The sequence below is a fragment of the Lissotriton helveticus genome, chromosome 6 (genome assembly GCF_964261635.1).
Source record: "Lissotriton helveticus chromosome 6, aLisHel1.1, whole genome shotgun sequence".
Lineage (NCBI taxonomy): Eukaryota > Metazoa > Chordata > Amphibia > Caudata > Salamandridae > Lissotriton > Lissotriton helveticus.
The window spans coordinates 909,100,844-909,123,226 of NC_136067.1; the positions used below are offsets into that span (position 1 = coordinate 909,100,844).

Here is a 22,383-nt window from a genome sequence, read left to right on the forward strand (position 1 = left end):
TAAAACACATTCTTGTCAATACTTTGATGTACGGAAAGGCATCCTCGGAATCTCCGCTCCAAACCCGTTCCCACACATATTTACAGTAAAAGTCCCCACCCCGATCTCAGTAGGTGATGACTATCGCGCAGCTGGATATCCCGCCGGCTCCCGGAATGTGTGCGGCTGATCGGATCTCATGGGGTGGGGGCTTTTATCAGTCATAGATTCTTTGAAGAGGGACAGCTTCCTACTGTAAGGGGCAATAAACTGTATCCGCAGGGCTAGGTGATGGCCTGGGATCGGGCGGGACAATCGGGCACAGAGGAAGGGGGGTTCATCAAAGGATGCGTGATCATTAACGGGACGGAGGGAGGTGTTAGTCGGGTACGGGATGTGGCTCCGAGGCAGGGCCGCGCTGAAGGGGTGGTTTATGGCCCAAGCATGTGAGAACGTGGGCTGTCAGCGCGCGGGGGATGCTGGCGGGGTCAGAGAGGGAGAGTGAGAGACGCGCTGGCTATCGGCAGTGGGCAGAGAGGCCATGGCGTTCAAAATGGCTGCTACTTACGCGCATATTTGAGCTAAAAGGGGACAAGATGGCGCTGATAATGTTTACGTCGCAATCTAGATTTTAACAGTCACCCTTCAAGCATTCCAAAAGCAGATTTTGCGTTCGCAAACGGCCGATTTTTGCGATTCGCACCTTTGATGCATGTGCCTGATAGTCAGTAAAGTGCTGGGCATCTCAAAAAATGTAAAGGACTGTCCTCACACACCACCTGGTGTCGCGCTTCATTATTGGCAGTCCTCGTGCTTTATAAATCATGTTTGACAGAGAGCAGGCCTACACCTGGAGACAAGGAGGCACTTCTAATGAACTAAGTGGGGCCTGCTGTGAATAAGTGATTTTAAAAACCAATATGATACCCAAATAAATGTATTTGCTGGGTACTACTTTGTGTTAAAAATTAAAATGTGTGGATTGGAGGAACTATTACCCCATCACCACCTTTATCGTCAACATGTTTCTGCCAGTGGCCCAAGTTGTAGTTGTAGTTTACTTTATTTGCATAGTTAATTAAAACCATTGCAATACAAAAAATATACTCATTTAAAAACTATCATGTACATAATTAAAACTCTTGTCTCTAAAAAGCCATATTGTCTGGATTCTTGAATCATATACTCAGAGTGTTCACAGACCCCTTGCGTTTATGCAAGTGCTATTTCTGGTTCGGTTCCTGTTGTCAGTAATTCTGGCATCTTGCTGCCGCACAGTCTCAGATATTTTACTGTTCTACAGTTCAATTGTGGGTTGCTCGGTTCGAAACATGCTAGCAAAGCTTGCCTCCTGGTGCGGATCCCTCGTTTATTTAAAGGATGTTTGAGAAATTTAACTTGTTCCTTTGTAAGTTCTTTACAGGAGCATAGTAGGTGCAGCATGTCTTCCTGAGCCAATCCACATAGGCGGCACGCAGAGCCAGCTTGGATCTGAAGCCAGGGAGGGAGATGCTTGGCACAAGGGAGCAGTCCGAGCCTATATCTCATAAAAGCAATTTTTAAGTTTTTATCATAACCCAAGTTGAAATAGGTTTGTATGCCGGGCTTCGTGTATGTGTTCAGGGTCATCCAGCCGAGGGATCTCTTTGATAGTGCATCCTTGTCCTCCAGCCATGAGAGGAGTTTCACGGTTTTCCATACTAATTTTTTAAAAGTATGGCTGGTTGTCGGTATCTCCCAGAGCTGGTTTAGCCTCAAATTATGAAGGCTACTATATAGATATTCCGCGGCTGGTAATGCGGGGTGCGATTGTAGCTCCTTCCACAACGGTTCGTTTAGTGTGCCACGTTCTGCTCTTCGCACTTTGTCCCAAGTGATGATGAAGGCCCCTTGTCTAGCAAGTGATTGTTTCAGAATGCCGAATTCGAGTCTAATTTGGGCCGGTGAGGTGTATATCGGCAGCCCCAAGATGACCCTATATGCCGTTGTTACTGTGGCATCCAGTATTTTTGCATCCTTCCCTTTCTGTACCTCACTGCCATAGGTGATTGTTGGCAGGAGTTTTGCCCGAGCAACCTCAACAAGTGGTGGGATCGATGGGCCTGTTAATTTAGAGTTTAATGTTTTTAGGGTAATTGCCAGAGCTAGACCTTTGTGTCTTATGCTGGTCTTCTGTGCCACAAACTGGCCTCCTGTATCCAACTTCACGCCTAGATATTTATATTCCATTGTATCCTCTATTCTGGTCTCGCCCCAGAACCAGGCAGCAGTTTGACGTCTTTTCCTCCTGACTATCATTGTTCTTGTTTTGCCAAGGTTAATGGTCAGGTCATTTGCTTGGGAAAAATCCCGCGTTGTGTTTAAAAGATGTTGTAGCCCTACTTTTGTTTTGCTGATCAGGACTATGTCATCTGCGTAGAGGAGACAAGGTAATAAAATATCTCCTAATTTCGGGGCATGGGAGTTGCAGCTGGTTAGTAGCTGCAACTCCCATGCCCCGAAATTAGTGGCCCAAGTGACATTCACCAGGACCAAAATAGGGCTCCTATCTTACCAATACGGTTCAGATGTTACCACTAGGTAAGGGTGGCCTGTGTCATCCTCAACTTGTACTGGAGTTCCTTATACCCCAAAATAGGGTATAAGGAACAGTCCTTTATATTTTTTGAGATGACAGCACTTTAATTACTAACTCCTTTGTAAGGGTATGGTTACATTTTGTTAACGACCAATTTTTCAGGGTAGCTTCTTTTGTGTGTGCATTTTGGAGTTGATTGTCAGTATGGAGTGAATATTTCTTAAATATTTTGCTCAGTGTTTTTTATTTTGCATATTGCGTTCATTTATTTGAAATGAGCAGGCTGGTGGTGGGGTGATTTCGATATTTATTGTAGGAAGACCCCAGCGGCATGCAGTTAGTTACCCGCTACATGGTCCCTAGTGCAAGACATGTGCACACACCCCATACTAGAATATAACGCTCGCCATAACTTCACTGTGTGCTGCTTGCTTAGAAAAAAATCTGTTGCAACCGTCTCGTCTTTACAACATTCTACAAGGGTGTACATAACCAGAAGTGGTGGCAGAATGATAAGAAGAACATAATGCACAGCTGGCCCATGCTGGACACATGTATCCTAGTTAGGAAATCACCTCTTCAAATTACTACACACCTGTTTATCCTTTTTGTTCTCAGGCCTGTGGAAGAAACCCTGCACATATGCCAGCCTTCTCTTGTTCTCTCTTGAGACTGTATCCACTGTGGCCTAATTCCTTCTGGCCTTGCTTATCACCAGCCGTCCCTTGAAAGCTAGCTTTACTTTACACACCCATATCAGATAGCAAACACTCTCAAAACAGATATATCCAGCTACATCTCTGCCATTTGCTGGTTGTAGCAACTTTTGTACGTGTCTACTCTGAATTTGTTTTTTAATCTTATGGCGACTGCTTTCAAAGTGCATTTGCAGCCCGGTTTGACACCTCAAAATGCTCACGGTGTAGAACAACAGATATCCAACTATCCTGTAGGCTCATGAGAGCTCAATAATTGCCCATAATGGCCTCGGTATGGAACATCATGTGTTAAATAACTATGTGAGACTAATTATGCCCAATGTTTGCTTACTCCTATGTTTAAAGGGAAGTAAAATAAACTCCAAATATTCTATTAACATTCTTTACAAATCGTCACGTGTGCCACAAGGTAGAGCCTCTTTCACCAGCATCTCTTTATCAGAGGCCGTCATTAGTCACCCATAGGAGACCCCTTCTGTAAATGCTAGAGCCCAAGTGGTCCTTTAATGTTCTGTCAGTTACCCTAAATCTTCAGGGAATATGTGATATTAACTCATCCCTATTTTGCCTTACTTAAGGGGCTAGCACATAATTCATCCTAAACCACATACCATCCCACAATACAACTTTGTGCAGCCAACCATTAACTAAATATAGTCACTGACGCCATTTGCTTTTTGATCTGCTTTTTCCACTCATCCACTCATGCTGCACCCCTGGCATTCACCCATCTGTCGCCTGCCTTGTCGTATCCCAATTCTTAGATTCCTTTGAAATGCAGCACCAAGCAATATGTCTGCCTATTAGCTGTTGCTGCCTGCTATGTATTTTACCATACAATTATGCTTTGTAAGGCATGACAACCATCTTTCTGTTGTTGTAGTGGGTAAACCAGCGCCTCTTTGGGGATTTAGAGGACCAGCTAATTGTGATGTGTTTTTTCTTGGTATCACAAACTCACAGGTCCGTTCAGAAATGTACTGAGCCTTAACTCACAGCCAGTGTCCCCCATTCGACAAAATTTTATTTACATTCAGTTTCCTTTAATACAGTAGAAGCAATAAGTTAAACCGCCACATAGAGGGGCCTGCATTTGAAATTTAAAAAAAAGTCCATACTATGTCTGCTCCCATACCCCACAACGATAAAGTGCAGATTTCACACATATAAAGGTGCAAACACACATTTGTATTTTCTTACTATTTACCAGCCACAAGCACTGTAAATATAAATAATATCATTACTTCACAGCAATCTGCTTCAGAAGACATTACATCACAGTAAGTTCAATGGAATGTACCCAGGGCCTGTAAAATAAATGTTACTAGTGGGCAGCAGCACTCATTGTACCACCCACTAAAATAGCACTGTAAAACATGTCTCATGCCTGCCACAGCAGCCTGTGTGTGCAGTTTTAAACTGACATTTAGACCTTCAGCACGACGCCGCCTTTCATGTTTACAACACGGGCCACACTTTATGTTTCAGCACGGTGCTCGCTTTTATGTTTACGACATCAACAGCTCTAAGTCTCGCAAATGTGAGGCCTCTTGCATTGCAAATTGCAAAAACAAGCATTTGCAATGCAATAGGTCTCGCAATTGCGAGATTTTGAGCTATTGGCAATGTAAATGAAATTGCCTTTTATGTGTTTAAAAAATCTGCAATAATAAAAGGCATTGTCATTTACAATACCAATAGGTCAAAGTTTCGAAAAGCGAGACCTATTGCATTGAAAATGCTTGTTTGTTGTAACTAGCCCAAAATGTCGATGTAATAAATTGCCACTAGGGAAATGCATAACTGGTTTCTACTTGAACAATTGATTATTAGAGATTAATCTGAGGAATATATTTCACTTTCTTTCTGATTAACCTCTAAGCGCCTCAAAACTGGAATTATTCAAACTGAAAATCAAATTCAAACCTGTGAATCTGGAGTGATGAAGTGCAAGTCCTGGAATCCAAAGTCACCACTGCCAGACAAAATCTGACAGACTGGAGAGCTGAGACCAACCAGTTCATTCAGGTGTTTTCAGATTACTGACGTTCCCCGAGTGTTCAGATTTCTTTTTCTAACTCTGTGTACATAAATTGTCTTAGAGTCTGCACTACAAATAAACAATAACCAGTAATGTCATAGGCAACACTTTTGTGAACATCAACAAATGTGCAACTCGCACAGCCCGTAAACCACAAATTACATAAAGCTGCCCTGGAGCGGTTTCTCTACAATGCCCTTGTGTGGTTTACTCACCTCCATCTACGTCACCAGTCCGCGCTGCATAAAGGTGGCAATGGCATCCTTTATCCGAAGGTAAAACAAGTCGTGTTCTTTAAAAGCTAAAGGCAGCATGACTAGCAGTGGCAGTTAATGTTTAATGATAACCTCAACGAGTGAGCTGCCGAAGGATGTTTTTCTTTGGTTTACTGCAGCTATGGATACTAAGTGGTAGCAGAATGCGTGACTCCTCTCTACGCTAAATACATACACGTTAATATTAAATTAGTCAGTCCCTGAGGCGATACGAGAGCGTAACTAACGCTAGACAAAATTGTTTCGAATTACAGACGCAGCCACCTTCTAAACAAACGGATTCAGGCCGTGCATTTTTATATCAGGTTTTATCAACACAAAAATAGCAATATGATAATTCTGCATTTGTTTTTATTTTACTTAATATTTTCAAAGCACCCTACACACCAAGCACAAGACCACTACACGAGACAAGAGGGGATACAAAAACAAATGAAGAAACATAAAAACATATTCACATGTATTGTAAAACGCGGCCTTGCCAAAGGAGCCACTTCGTAGCACTGTTGAAGAATGAAGTATATCTCTTGAAATTCCATATGAACATACCTACATCCTTAGCAGTGGGCACCCATGGTTATACTGGGATGCGGCTCATCGGGTGCTATTTAAAGATACGTGTTTCAGTAACATGTACTATAAGTATTATTTGCCCCAGTCCCTACTATGCTTTGAATGTAGTAGACAAGTTTACATTTTACTCTCTGTGCCACTGGGAGCCAATGAAACCCACTGCATCGATGGCCCACACCAATGGCTCACACATCAATTGCGCTACGTTGATGCAATAATAGGGAGATCACTGCTACAGAAGCAAATACATCGTCATGAAAGGTAAGCACTATAGCAACATAAGTTTTGAGGAGCGGTTAATGATTTTTTTTAGCAATGGTAATATATTTAATTGAATATAATTTTACATCTTTCAATTCAAATGATTCAACGTTTGGGTATATTAAATAAATTAACTTACATTTTTTAATAAGAAAAATATAAACAAAAATAAACTAGATTAAGTTTTGTAGCTCTTATTAGGGTATTGTTAAGCATAACTATTTAATTTAAATAAGGGGTTATGGTAACTACTGGGGTCGGATAATGTATAATTCATTTAAAATAAATATAACAGTTAGGGTTAATATTAACGTTAAATTACAGATACCTATTCGATTTACTTTTTTTCAAATTAATTAAAGGTTAAGGGCTAGCATCAGGCTGAGAAAACATATTTACTTTAATTTCATTTTATCTAAATGAATTATGGTGTAGGAATGGGCCAACATATGGGTTATATTTAAGATTAGTAATTACCTTTAATAATATTAATACATTTTAAGACTAGAGATACAACTGTGGTTATAACTGTGTAAAATATATTTAAATATAAATTATTAAATTAATGTTACTTTAATTTAAAATGGGTGTTGGATGGGGTAGTGGAATAATGGTAAAATGCATATTCTTAACTTACAAATGTGGTGGCATTGATGTAGTTCACTCTTATGGAAGTTAGCCCGGAGGTGGAAACATACAACCATATGTAATAGTTGGAGGAGATGCTCCATTTCTTTCTTTACCCCTGCCCCCGCAATAGGGAACAGGCTATCACTGATGTGAGCTGACTGAGAATTAGTAATTCTTGGGGTGCTTATTGGGAACTGACACTGATCTACTTAAGCTTGTAAATGGCAATTGTTACAGATGGGGTTCTGGTTGGCTAGGGTATGCACCTAAGCTTACCACTTTAGTCAGGGTAAGGAAGTCACACAGCTAAGATAACCTCTGCTCACCCCCTTGGTAGCTTGGTAAAGAGCGGTCAGGTTCATCCTAAAAGCAATGTATAAAGTATTTGTACGCACATACAGCCATACAATTAAAACCATAAAAATGGAGCCCACACCAGTTTTAGAGAAACAGCCATACAATTAAAACCATACAAATGGAGCCCACACCAGTTTTAGAGAAACAGCCATACAATTAAAACCATACAAATGGAGCCCACACCAGTTTTAGAGAAACAGCCAATATTATTCTGAATACAAACAAGACCAAAACTACAAAAAACCAACATACACAAGTCAAGATTTTACATTTGTAATATTTACTTCAAATGTAATTCTTAGAAATCATGTAGCTCTGACTGGGGCAATTTGGTTACGGATGACATCAACGACTCCACAAAGTCAGTCTGGCCTTGAAGGAACGAGGGCCAGTTACGGTCAGACAGACCCCAGTACAGTACCTTGGAGGCGTCAAGAACACAAAAGACGATACAAAGCACAGGGGAGGTGAGGCGTCGCAGAGGCAGATGCGGCGTTGGTTCCTTACTGTAGTGCAGGGGAGGTGAGGCGGTGGTTGCTACTACGGCTTTGGCTCCTTACTGCTATGCAGGGGAGGTGATGTAGCGTTGGTTGCTTAATGCTATGCAGGGAAGGTGTTGCAGCGTTGGTTCCTTACTACTACGCAGGGGAGGTGATGCATCAGTGGTTCCTTAATGCCATGCAGGGGAGGTGATGCGTCAATGGTTCCTTACTGCCACGCAGGGGAGGGTGATGTGGTGGTTGCCGGTGCAATACCTTTGTTCCTTACTGTGATGCGGCATCAATGTGGTGTCTATGGTCAAGCTGCGAGGCTTCGATTCTGCATTGTCGATGTCGAACCACGAGGCCACGGTGCAGCGCTGGAGCGATACGCCACGGACCTCGGTGATGCGGTGCTCGGGACTCCCACAGTCATGGTGCTTCGAAGGCACTGCAGAATCATCTGGTCCTGCGTTGTAAGTCCGATCTTTGCTTTGAGTGGGGGACCACTGTTCTGGTACAGGCAGTGGCATGGCGTCAGAGTTGCAGACAAGCGCCGGTTCCAAAGTCAATTGGGGTCAATGCTTTGGTTTCTTCTTGCTTGCAACCCAAGTTCACTTCCAAGGGCCCAGCAACTGGAATTGGCACCACTTGCCAAGTAGTGCTTTTACAGCAGAGGGGTTCAGGGGTTGCAGCTGAAGTCTTTGTTGGCCGTGAGACTTCTACCAGGAGGCAAGTTCAACTTAAGCCCTTGGAGAAACTTTGGAAGCAGGATTCAGAAAGCAAAATCCAGTCCTTTCAGTCTCAGGACAGACGTAACAACCATCCGGCCAGCACAACAAAGCAACAGTCAGAGTGGAAGCTCCTCCTACAGCATCCAGATCTTCTTCCTGGCAGAATATTGTCAGTCCAGAAGTGTTCTGAGTTTGTGGTGTAGGAGGTCCAGTACTCATATCCTTTTCTGCCTTCGAAGTAGGCAGATTTCAAAGGAAAGTCTTTGTAGTGCACAAGACCCTGCCTTTCCCTGACCTGGCTCCAGACACACTACAGGGGGATGGAGACAGCTTTGTATGAGGACAGGCACAGCACTATTCAGTTGTCATTGATAACTCCTCCCACCACTCAAGCTCAGGAAGGCCCATTAGCCTGGTGATGGGCCATCAGGATATGTAAGGAACACCTCAGCTTCCATTGTGTGACTACCTGGAGTGAATGCACAAGATCTCAACTGTCAGCCAACCCACACATGTATTCTACAGACAGGCAGAGGCACAGAATAGTTAAGCAAGAAAATGTCCACTTTCAAACGTACAATTAAAAAACCAGCTTCACAAATATGTATTTTTAAATCGTGAGTTCAGAGACTCCGAGTCTCTATCTACTCCCAATTGGCAGATACCCTTGTAAGAGGTTACAAAGCAGTTCCAATGCTAACCTTTGGGAGAGGTAGGCCATGTAATAGTGAAAAACGAAATTAGCAGTATTTAACTAAAACACGCCAGTCGATGTCCTACCCATTAAATATACTGCACCCAGCCCATTGGGCAGCATTGGGCCTACCAAGGGATGACTTACATATAGTAAAAAGGAAAGGTTTGGACCCAGCAAGTGGGTGCACTTGCCAGGTCGACATGGCAGTTTAAAACTGCACACACAGGCACTGCAGTGGCAGGCCTGATACATGTTTGCAGGGCTAATTGTGTGGATGGCACAGTCATTACTAAAGGGCCAATAGTAGGATTTGTTTTACAGGCCCTGGGCACCCCTGGTGCATTGTACTAGGGACTTACTAGTAAATCAAATATGCCAATCATGGAGAAAACAATTTACCAGTTAGACAGGGAGCACTTGCACTCATCAGCAGTGGGAATGTGTCCAGAGTCCTACAACCAGCAAACACGAAATGCAGTACACAGTCACAAACAGGAGGTCAGAAGCAAAAAGACAGGGGCAATCACACCAAAAGATGCTAGATCTAACAGCAACAATGTGTGATAACAGGAGCAGAGGGTCACTTGGCACAAGGGATGGAGAACAAAGACATGACTGGGTAGAGATGAGCCATCCCGGGGAAGGTCACCAGGTACAGAGGTTAGGAAGTTATGTAGCAGAAAGAGATTATCACCTTGGGGTAGTCAACAATCCATATGCCAGGTTCTTTTTGCAGTTCCCAATTTTGATGCTTTTGATATCATGTCTCTGGTGAACAGCATGTGTCAATGTCTATAATGCTAAGAGGAAGTGGAGTGTTGACAATGAACATTACTCTGGCACCTCTGTAAGGGAAATAGTGGAAAAGTGGAAACCATTTATTGTAACTGCTGCCTGTACGGGATTGTATGAAGGTCATTAGCTTGCTTTTTACAATCTCTTCAATGCCAAACCATGTCTCTACCTTTGCAAGAAAAGCCCAAGATATCGCATCAAAGGGTCATTCAGCATGAAGTGCTTCAACAACTGCCAATCCAGGCATTCCTATTGCTTTTTCAAATTGCATGATTTTATTGCACGTCAGGCATCTTTTTATAAAGTCAAATTTGTTTGGGTTTGATCTTTGAAAGCAGCTTGATCAGTATTTGCGAATGTGTTAATATATCGTCCCCTCTTAGTTTAGTAAGCAGTCAGTTTGTGATGATCAGTTTGCTCTAGGAACCATTCACAATTAGGAAATACAAAAGGAGTCTTGGAGGTATTGTGCGATGAATTAGCATAGAATAGTAGCTTGGGAAATAGATGTCCAAAATATTTTGCAGAATTTAGCTGAAGAACCATCAGATTTAAACTAATTCATGGCTTTCTTAACTCCTTGTAACAAAATGTGGGTATGAAGGCTCACTTTGATGGCCTTTGTAACTTTAGATCATTTATAGTTTTTAAAAAAATGCTTGCAGTTCGGTTTGGCCACTTAGTGGTGGTAAGAATAATTTTAACTTGAGTACAAATTTGCATAGAAGTTGTAGAACATTTCTGTGGATCTTACTCAAAGTCACATAGTTATTTGGTACTGTTCTATTCACATTTCTGATGTTTAACTTGCATATAACCAGCTCAACTCCTGATAGAATATTGTAAATGTATTGAAATTGGGTTCGCCTTAGTTGTAAAAAGTATTCTGGGACAGGAATAATCTAAGCAGTGTTTATTAAACCCACATGTTTGTTTTCAAATTTTAATAATGTGTTTGATGTTTCTAAAAAGGAGAAAACTTGCCAGCATGTGTTATTACATTCTGTCAACGCTTTGGGTACCTAGCATTTTCAGCAACCCTTCACCACTCTCCTCCAACTACCAAATCTTGCAGGATTTATTACAAAAAATAATTGGGGGTGGATAAACATAATACAGCTCCGAGGTGCACTCCTAAATCATCAGTACACCCAGTGGCATATCAAATTTCAATACAAAATGTAAAGTAGGAGGCTCTCTATTAGGTTATCAGGAAACATATTTTAGTGAAAAGCTTCCAGATCTTTAAAAGATTATTTTTCTCAAAAAAGTGATTTGTCAGAGACATTTCTTCAATTATGTTAGATCTTTCTCGGCTTCAAAGGGACCACGCTGGCGACACAGTGTGTGTGGCAAGTGAGTGACCCACGTCGAATTAAGTGGCCCTGGGATATTTACTACCCCGAGCTAGACGCGAGCAATAGCGCATACAGACCTGACGCACATGAGAAATAGTTGGCCCTCTGTGAGCTTCCGGTGGCCTGCCGCTTTGGAACTGCGTTCCTGGAGTTCTTTTGTCGGCCTGTCCTGAAGAGGCCAGACCTTTTGGAAGGCCGAAACGCGACCGTGTTGACACTTTCCATATGGAGAAGTCTTTGTTTTGAATTAATTTTGGGAAATTATGCCATTGGATACACTTGAAGATTTAGGTTCTTTGAGGTTTTTGCGTTGAGCCTGTTGTGTCTGACTACCTCCTAGTGTACCCCCTAGATTGAATAGGAGGTCACTCAGCGTTTTATTGTTTCTTAGGGTGAAAAAATGAAAAAAGTGTTTTTCATTATATATTTTTTGTTCATTGTATAAAGTGTATATGTCGTTTATTGTATGTAATTATTGTATATAGGTGTGTACATAGGTATGTATTTTTGTGTACAGTGCATAAAATTGCCTTGAATTTTTTTTTCTGTTTTTTGATAAAAAAAAGAAATGAGATGAGAATATTTTGGTTTGATTACAATAAATAAAATGTGTCATCTTATCCCCTTGTGTTAGTGATGACATTGATAATGTGTGATTGATTGAGCAGTGGACTTTTGCCACAAAAACAATAGGAGAATTTATTGTCACCTATTTGAAAATCAGTTGTGTATATTTGTTCCTCCTTTCTCCATTTCTCCTTCTTTTCTGTAACAGAAGACAGGCAGACACTGGGTGAACTGATTAAAGAAAACACTCTGCTGCCACCCAGGGAACCTGCTCTTCAAGGGCGAATCGCTGTCTGCCCGCTCCAACGCACCACCACCATCAGCCGCAGGACGGTTCCAGCGAGAAAGGAGCCACCGCGGGTGACACCGCCATCACTTGCATCGTTGGAGACTGCAAGTCCCAGAAATTCCTGTGGCCAATCCACGCCTCTTAAGGCATTCTGCACTCCTGATGCGCGGGATGCGCGCTGGCCGTGCGCGGGCCAAGGGAGGGCACGTCCTTGTCAGGAAGAGCCAGGGCTGGGCCACCCCTCTTTCTTTTGGCCCACAAGTTTTCATTGCTGATTATTGAACACTGCCAGGACCACAATTAAGTAAATCTTTATTTGTGAGGTCAAACAAACTTGAGAGGTGTCGGGTATTGCACGGAGTGTCCAGAAAACCAACTGACCCGTATTCCTTGATCCCTGTGTAGTTAGGTGACTACTAATTGTGTATTTCTCTTTATTGGTAGCCCGGACTTAGTGAACGCGGAGACCGAACTCTCTTTAACGGACAGATTTCATTTATGGGGAAAATCCTAGCCTGTGCATAAGTGTCCAGCATTTCTGTCTTTCCTAGCTACAATCTGTTGCATCTTATCGCTTTTATCTTGAATAGAATAGTCTGTGAAACAATTAGCCCGTCGACTGTAAGGGAAGACATGGCTAAGAGGAAGCAGCCCATGAAAGGGTCCAGTGTGGGGGCGGAGGTGACAACTCTTGATTCATTTCCGACCAGGGCTGCCAATGTTTTGTCCAATGAAATTGCTTAAACCAAGCGGAGACTCTCGTTGGAACTGAATAGTTTGCCCTCAAGCCTGGCACCATCGCATACCCCATCACAAACAGTGCAAGGTGAGCTTATGCTGTCACCATTGGTTGCCATCCATTTAATGGCTGAGGTTGATGGTAACCAAGACGAGGGCTCCTCCTTATTTGAGCCACCAGTAAAAAAGAAAAGAGGTAGAGGCAGGAAAATGACCCAGCAACCGAAAAAGCACACAAAGAAGGACCGGTCATCCCGAAAATAGTTGGGCCCAAGTAACTGCCCCAGACACAGCTCTGCATGAATTACTAAGGGCTGTGCCTAAGGAAACTAGACTGATTCATGGGAATGAGCCCATTGGCCCAAAACCTCTTAAACCAAATAGCTTGGTGAGACCGAGAACAGAGGTTTTACACCTGCCTCCTGAGTCAGCCCCACTTGTGACCGTCTTAGTAGGAGTTCCTACCTTACAGGAGAACTCCAAAGAGACAACAATGGATTTAATACACAGGTGATACATTGGCTGGACAAATCACAATCAAATGGTCGATCTTTTGCCCCCCATATTGTCATGGCCAGAAGAGTTGGATGGGTGGGGAAAGCCACAAAGAAAGATAGGAGTGGGGCCTGTATTGTGGTTAATGTAACCCATCCTGTATACGTAAGAGCCATGTTAAACGGCCAGATGAGAGCAGAGTTGTCCACAGGAATACAGGCCCTTCCACCTTCCTTTTTTCTATTTACAAGGGCCACTACACCCTAGGTTTGAGGGAAATAGATACCCTCGGCCCCAAGGAAGGTTATTACAATCACAAGAAGAGGGCACCACTAGGAATCTTTTAATCCCTCTCGCTAACAGATTTGCACCATTAAGAGATCTGGATAGTGGGGATTGAGAGCCAACCCCTTTTGAGACAGTGACTAGTATAAACCCTCCTTTATGAGCACAACCGACTAGTGCATCTCAACTACCTTATGACAAAATGTTAGATCCTTTGGTGTGTACCTTCAGGACATGGAAAATTGCAGGTCTGAAAGCAAAAAGAGACGATGAACAGTGGTTAGCGGTAATAAAGCCGGGTCACATTATCGCACTTCAAGAAACATGGGACAAGTCCGACTCCTATGTAATGGATAGTTTTGCCACTTATTTTAAATCTGCATCTCAATCAGCTGCAGGAAGAGTAAAGGGTGGCTTGCTTACCCTAATCTCGCTTAAACTGTCATGCACAATCAAGGTTTTGCCTACCTCCTCTCCTCATCTATTAGCAGTCGAATTAACCTTTCCAGGTAGTGTAACTCTGGTAATTGTACATTTTTCCAATTCCTTTTGTAGGGATCATGATAGTGAACATTTAAATGATCTCAAAAGTTTTATAGAGGGCCTTGCACAGGAGAGACATGCTCCCTTCGAAACAATTATAATGGGGATTTTAATATTCACTGTTGCAAATCAAAATGTTTGTTAGATGGGGAGATCTATGAAGACTTGCAACCTGTGGCCCATTTTGAACATACCCCCAAGGTACCCAGCTAGAAAGTTTATTAGCAAGTAATAATGTATACTGTCTAGAGCCTGGGGAGGAAGCAGAGATGATACCGTCGTTCTTTGGGAGAGGAGGGAGAGGTTCAACTATAGATTATGTTGTAATATCAGCCCCCCTATACCAACATATGCAGGAAGTCAGGATGGCTCGAACCAGTTTTAGTGACCATAATCCCATCATTGCTGAATCCAAAGGTCTAATGGTCTTTTGGGGTGCGGAGTTAAAAACCTTCGCAAATGGGGATTTTCGGCCCATGGACCAGGCTTGAAAATAAGATGGGAGAAAATTGTCCCCAAGCTCTTTTTAGTAGAGTTATACACTGAGGGCAAAGAGGATATTGAGCAATGCCTTAAAGGACATAGCAAGCCTACAGAAGTACTAGAGGCTTATGACAAATTAACAAAGCTGATTGGTAAAAAGTTAACAGGTAAAAAGATCTTGGCAGGTACAAAGGAGGTTAAGTAGTTTAATGCATATTGCTCTAAAGCTCACAAAGCCCTATGGTCGCATTAAAAAGTTTACCTAGAGATCCCGAGATGATTAACAGTCGAAGGAAAGCATATGATATTGCTTTAAAATTAAGGAAGGCTGCTTTAAGGGATCAAGCATGGGAGGAACTAACGCAGGCGAGTGCACAAGCTATTGTGCAAAAATCTGGAAGGTAGTAAATAGCTCGTTTTTTAAAGAAAATAACACGACAAGAATAGAGTGCTTAATTCCAGCCGACCGATAGGTTAGTCGCTTTGAACAGATATATGCAGAGGTTGAAACAGAACAAACAAGCCCCTTCTGGGTACCGAATGCTGCACCACTCGCTCTAAGGTTTGATATAAAATGTTTCAGAAAGCGATTGAGGATATGTCTGCACGAAAAGACCCCGGTCCCGATAGGATACCCATGGACCTCTATAAATCAGACTCGGGTACATGAGCGACAATTCTAACGGAGGTATTCAATGCGGCCACTAGGGTAGGTCAACCCTGCTAATGGTCAACGGCGGTGATTTTGCCAATTTATAGAAAAGGTGTTAGGGACGATCCTGCTTGTTATCGTCTAATTTCCTTGTTGGACTCTGCAGCAAAAATAATGGGCAACGCAATTTTAGAACCTTTAAGCTTTTGGCTGGAACAAAAGGATGTGTTGTACGATCTACTATTTGGTTTTCGCAAGGGCAGGGGTACAGTGGAGCAATGTATGAACCTACTCATGATCACAGACAAATATACCCTAGCCAAAAGAGGGCGTATGTTTTTGGCTTTTATGGATTTAACGTCCGCATTTGATAGGTGTTGGAAATGGGATTTCTGGCCAGATGAAACCTGCGCCAAAGCGATGCAGAAACCACCACTCTAGTCAGGATAAGGGAGTTACACTTCTAAAACATCCCCTGCTCACCCCCTTGGTAGCTTGGCACGAGCAGCCAGGCTTATCTTAGAGGCAGTGTGTAAAGCATTTGCACATAACCAACAGTAAAACAGTGTGCACACTACAGAAGGACACCACACCAGTTTAGAAAAATATCCAATTTGTATATACTTAAGACAAGACCACATCCGATAAAAATCCACAATACTATACTTCAAAATCTTCACTTAACAAAATATGCTTCAAAAATAGTTCCTTGATGTCGATAGCTCTGTCTGGGGCTATCACGCCATCGTGAACAATTAAAGCCAAAAACAGTTCTGGCTAACCGCGGGGTCGCAGGCCAACTACAGTGTCAGTAGGACCAGTAAACAGTACCTTTCAGAGATGCTGGGTGATGGGGCCCTTGAAGTCACTCGCGTTGCAGGTCGAGCTCCTTTCTGATGGGAACCGGAGTGCTGGCGCCAACAGGCGCCAGGTGCTGCGGTGTGAAGCACAGCGGTGCGGTGCCCCCAGGTCACGGTGCGAGCAGCAGCTCGGTGGCGGCATCAGATGGCGCCGTCGGGGAGACCACGGTGCTAGCAGGTCACGGTGCAAGCAGCGGCATGGTCGTTGTTGAATCGCTGTCGTCGGCTGACGAATTAGAGTCAATGACACCGGTGTCGGTGGGCCAAGGCTGCGGTGTGGGATGAGGGCGGTGCGCCGTGTAACTTACGAGCGGTGCCCCCGAACCATGGTGCAGGCAGCAGCATCTATTTCGGTGGGAAGTGGCGGCGTCAGGAAGGCCACGGCGTCGTTGAGCAGTGGCTTAGTGATGGTGTCAGCAGGCGGCGTCGGTAAGACCAGGGTCGGGGTGCGGTGTGGCGGCGGTGCCCACTGCTGTGCCAAAGCTTCAGAGTGAAGCAGGAGGGTGCGGAGTACGGGGCACACAGGTCGCGGTGCAAGCAGCGGCTCAGTGATGGTGTCAGCAGGCATCTTCGGTGAGACCAGGGTCGTGGTGCGGCGGTGCCCTCTGCTGTGCCTTCAGGACACGGGTTTGGCAGGGTCGTCGTGGATATCGTCGTGTGGTGGTCTTTGGGTTGCAGCACAAACCACACAGTCCCCAGTGCTGCGGGTCGAAGAACCTGAAGTCTTTGCTGTTCCTGAGACTTCGTGAACAGGGGCAAGCTCTACCTCAAGCCCTTGGAGAGTCAATTCGGTTGCAGAAAGTCCAGTCCAGGCCTTTCACTGCCCAAGACTGAAGCAGCCACTGCAGGACAGTCCAGCAAAGCACGCAGCAAAGCGGTCGTTCCTTTCAGCAGTTCCTCCAGCTCTTCTTCTGTGCAGTCTTCTTGATTCAGATGAGTTCTAATGTTCAGGGGTCTGGGACCTAGTATTTGTACACAAAAATCCTTTGATCTGCCAGGCAGAGGGTGTCGGTGTCTGGCCAGAACCATTTGGGGGGCTTTTTCTGGCGTTAATTCCTGGCGGGAGGTGGAGACAGCTTTGTCAGAGGCAGACCAGGCCCTTTGAGGTTTAAGGAAATTTCCTACCTCTGCCCCCATTGTAACCCAGGTCTATTTATCCCTTTCCTGACCTACCAAGACTATCAGGAGCCAACCTGCTTCCCAGCCACCTGTCATCCAAAAACCAGACAGGCAATCCACATTCCAGCAGAGGCACACAGGATGACCGAGCAAAATAATACCCACTTTCCAAAAGTGGCCTCTATGAACTCAGAATGAAAAGGGCACCCTCGCTAAAGGCTGCGTCTTTAGACGCCGAGTTCAGGCATACCAAACTTCATTCACTTATACCTTTTTTGGGCTACGTACATGAGTGTCACAATCCGTGCTGCAGGCCCACAAGTAGAGGTTGACTCACCAGCCCCGGCACCAGCAGTGCCCTTTACTGTGGACTGACAAGTAAGTCACACATCCAATCATAACACAATTTACCACAGGAGCACCAGCGCTTTAACACTGATCAGCAGTACGAAAAGCTCACAGAAACGTTTTACCAGCAAAAACAGAGTCAAAACCGGGAGGGAAGAAAGCAAAAACTCGGGGGAAACACGCCAAAAGATGCCAAGTCTACCACAAGGGTAAATGGGTCAAAGCTATGGCAAATGTTGCTTGAAATTGGGATGGATAGGAACTTAGCATGTTCCTTGTTCTGGTCCCACCTTAACCTGACTGCGTCAGTAAGGTATAACGAGAATGGCTCCCAAACTAAACCCTGGAATGTAAAAAGGGGAGTGAGGCAGGCGTGCATCCTTGCACCGGTTTTATTTACACTTTACATAAATAAGCTGGGGGCAATGCTATCAAACTCATGTTTAGACATCCCAAAAGTAGGTTCTAAATCAATTCCAGCACTTTCATATGCAGATGATGCAGTTTTACTCGCCAGGACTCCGATTGCTTTGAAATCTTTAGTTAATACCTTTATTGATTTCATGGTAGCTCTTGACCTTACGGTCAATTTGACTAAATCTCAAATTATGTCACTTGGTAATCTAAAAAGAGGGAAAAAGGCCCTTCCATGTAAAGGTAGAGTGCTAACCAATGTACCAACATACCCATATCTGGGTGTGTTATTTGATTAAAATGGCTCCTGTGTGGGCACAGCGTGCTCTAAAGAAAAACATTTTGACAAAAGCAGCTGGAGCCTCACTGGATTTCGCAAGATTAGGGAGCAAACCTATACCACCACTGCTGAAGATCTATAATGAGAAATGTCTCGCTATAACAGTGTATTGTAAGTGTGGTTTGAGGTCACAAGGAATGCAATGAAGTTTAAGGAGCTAAAAACAAACACCTGAGTAAACTCTTAGTTGCTCCTTCCAGCATTCCAGCGTTCATGGTACATGAGGAATTAAGGCAGGGCTACACGACCGAAAATATTGCTGTAGCACCCTTGATATGGTAGCTAGAAATTTGGTCAAGAGATAAGCCATACCTAAACCAAATTAATTTAGAGAACTGCATGATTTTAGGTAGATTTGCAGATATTCCCTGGTTAAAATATGTCTCCAGACAGCTTTCAGCTCTCGGTCAACCAGAGCTATTTAATCAACCAAGGAAGCTGCACCCTGAAGACATGAAAGCTATATAAAAAAAAAAAAAATACGAGGAGACAACTGGATAGGGAAGTAAATTAACTAAGAAACCTATATCTAGACATTTTATGATTATAAGTCCTGGAATTTTAAATCAACCTTTTTGGCCTTTTGTTAATAATCTGCATCATCGTTTTCTTTTATCCAGATTCAGATTTAATTGTATCCGATGGTCCCTAACTGTACCCAAAGGTTTCGCAAAGTTAGGCACCCTGCAACCATGCGCATGAGATGACCAAGACCTGTAGCACTTTGTTTTTTTGTGTGGTTTTTATACTGAGCTGCAAGCTAAACATATTCTACCACTTTTTAGAGATTGCTATTTTGCAGAAGTATAGACCAGCACTGATCTATTTACAAATGCTCTCTTCTCCACTCATCTGTTATGGAGTTGCAAGTTTTTTATCAGGGGCAATTCGTAAGAGGAAAAATCTGGTTTGATAACAGTAATGACTTGGGCCTATCTGAATATTTTTATTGTAATACGAACGTATTTTAACTGTGCTTTTAATTATATCTGTGGTGTTGTTTTAAAATGTATGTGTTCTTTTACGCGAAATGTACTTTTATGGCCAGAACATGGCCGAATAAAGTTTTTATTGAATTGAATTGAATTTATTGAGTTGTCAGCTGATAACTCACATGTAAGGAACTGTATACCTTCTTGTGAGAAAGGAATGTTTAAAAGATTTGGGAGATTTTCGTCTCACCATTGTGAACTTTTATTAGAACAATGTTTGATGTAACAAGCCTTACATTTAGGAACTATTGTTGATTAATTCAATTATTAGAATATATTTTCTAGTTTGGGATATTTAAAATTTTATCAAAAAGGTACATTAGAAAAACATTTTTGAATCTAAATGATATCAATAAAAAAACTATTATTTGCTCAAAAAACAATAAAGCGCTTGCTATACTACTTTTTAAACTCGCAGGATTCATATAAATAAAAAATAGCATATTAAGGGCTTTAAGTGTTCGAGTAAACCGCAAATCACATGACCACTTACTAGAAAGACCCCTAAGTCTCCCACTAATCTCAGCAATACAACATAATTGTTCTTAAAGGACTTAAGAGTCAAAAAATAAATTGAATCACTTTTTAAGTCTTGCTGAGTCGGCGCGCATGCGCTGATCGGAGAGACATTTAGTAGCTGCTTCAAAAAGCGCTACTTTGCAGTCCACCATCTTGCTAGAACGCGCACAAGCGTGTGTGACGTGCACAGCACTTTTTCCCATCGCGCGCACACTTTCGCGTAATAGCAAGCTGGTGGCAGGCAAGGTAGCACTTGCGGTGACGCGCGTGCGCACCACTTGCGTTTAAGGAATTTATTTTTTTATATGTATTTTACCTACTAGATGCTTCTTCAGCATAACTCAGTCTATAGGCATTAGTTGCTTGCCCACTAGACATGAGTTACCATGTTCAAGAGCTCTCTGTAGTGCATTGCTGGCGGCCTGAAACTGAAGCCAGTTCAACAAGGCTTGGAATACATTTGTGCTTCTTGAATGATCAGGACGAGAGGAGCAATACCGAGGAAACAGTACAGAAGATTCCTGTTGCTAGCGTTAAGCCAGCTGTAGTTTGATTGATGATCGAAATGTAATTGATGAATTGCATTGATAGCCATAAGCACTTTAGAAGTAATTGACATGGTTTTGATACACAACAGTATTTCCGTTTTCTAGACACATTGATTGTTTTGGAAAGTTGCAGAGATTTCTTGAATGAATTCTCTGTAGAAAATAATACATAGTTCTAATCCACTTTTAGTTTTTAAATATTTTATTTAAAGATAATAAATAAAAAATAAAACAATGCCAAAAGGCAAAGCTGGATTGTAGTTCCAATATGTAACCTCATAAGACTAAAGCATTGCAGCAATGTAGTTCACTTCTTTAAGGCATGCTCAGCATATGGTCAAATGCATAATCCTCATCATGCGAAGGGCGGTCCAATATCATGTGCTTGTTATCGACTTACTGCATAACTGGTTTCGCAGCCGTAGCGGGGAAGTATTTTAAACAGAATAACTATATGTGGCGGGATAGTAGTACAAAGCTCCCACTGTTTGTATCCTTTTAACAAGTCCGGTCCTTGCTTGGGATAATCTTTTATTAGAAATGTGTAATTCATTATGTCTCTGAGAACAAAGTCAACCTACATTTATAACACTTGATGGGTTTTCATACATGCATAAGCAATGCCCAAATACGGAAGACATGAGCTGTGGAAGAAATTGGCCCAGCCTTCGTGAATTATAGCCCTTTAGTACAGCGGTTGGCGTAAAGTTTGTGATTCGCATGCAGGATTCTTGTAGCCAGTCAGTCAGTCAGAATATCTTTATTCGACTTATTCCAAGTCATACAAAGAAACGAAAAACAATAAAAAGACACTAAAAAACATGACATGCGATACATTTTCATACAATTTCATGAAAAGCAATAATCTGAATACATTTAAAAGCTATATACATAATTAAAAAACAGATTTACATTTCATTTGTAAAAGGACATAATAAAACCACTAATTTTAAGGTGAAATTTGGCCAGCAGCTTTCGCCCTAGCGGCGGCCACCAAAAAGTTAGCAGTGCAGAAAGCAATGCGAGGATTTGACAGGAGTTGTAGATAGAGTAAAGCCGGGCGCACCTGTGTGAAACCCGCTTCTTTTAGGATGGGGAGCAAATATTTTTTCCTCTGCTCATGATACAAACTACAAAACATGACAAAATGCATTGTATCCTGCACGGAAAAATGGTCGCAGCTACAAGGAGGGGCTAGGTCTAGCTTCTGCCAGCACTTAAAGGAACCTAAATAAAAATGTAACAGGTTAAACCTAAACTTAGTTAATAAAAACCTATGATAAGGGAATGTGACGAAGCTTAGATAAGGTGCGAGTAAAGGTGCGCTAACCAGGAGGCTATGAGCCCTTACTGCTGGTTTCAACAGTTCTTGTTCCTCACGGCTCATTTCCTTCCTTTCCCTGAATGACTTTTTTATGTAGTCCAAGTCCTGGGCCCTAATTTTCTCTGGGCATGAGAAAAGTTCCGGACGGCCCAAATCTGTAAATGATTTAGCTAAATAGGCCAACCATGGAATACTGCTGTATTTGTCAAGTGATAAAACATCGTATAATATTTTATGGTTCAAAGGGAGATCTTCATTCAACCACATTTTCAACCACAGAGTCAGGGGAGCTAGACTCAACGTATCTGATATATAGGGTAGGCCCACCTCTTTGTGAATAGAATAGGTTGGGGTTGACTGCGGTACGGAGAGAAGAGATCTAATAAATCTA

General features: G+C 42.7%; 1 protein-coding gene across 3 annotated transcripts in view; it reads right to left on the reverse strand.

Annotated features, from left to right (window-relative positions):
• TTLL2 (tubulin tyrosine ligase like 2) overlaps positions 1 to 22,383 on the reverse strand; it is a 138,922-nt gene that overhangs the window by 79,353 nt on the left and 37,186 nt on the right. The window contains exon 1 of one of the 3 annotated variants that reach the window (XM_078646897.1): positions 5,203 to 5,305. The exons of the other annotated variants lie outside the window; for them this stretch is intronic. The gene's annotated coding sequence lies outside the window, so the exon portion shown is untranslated. Of the gene's footprint in view, positions 1 to 5,202; positions 5,306 to 22,383 lie in introns of those variants that run through there. 3 annotated transcript variants of the gene reach the window in all.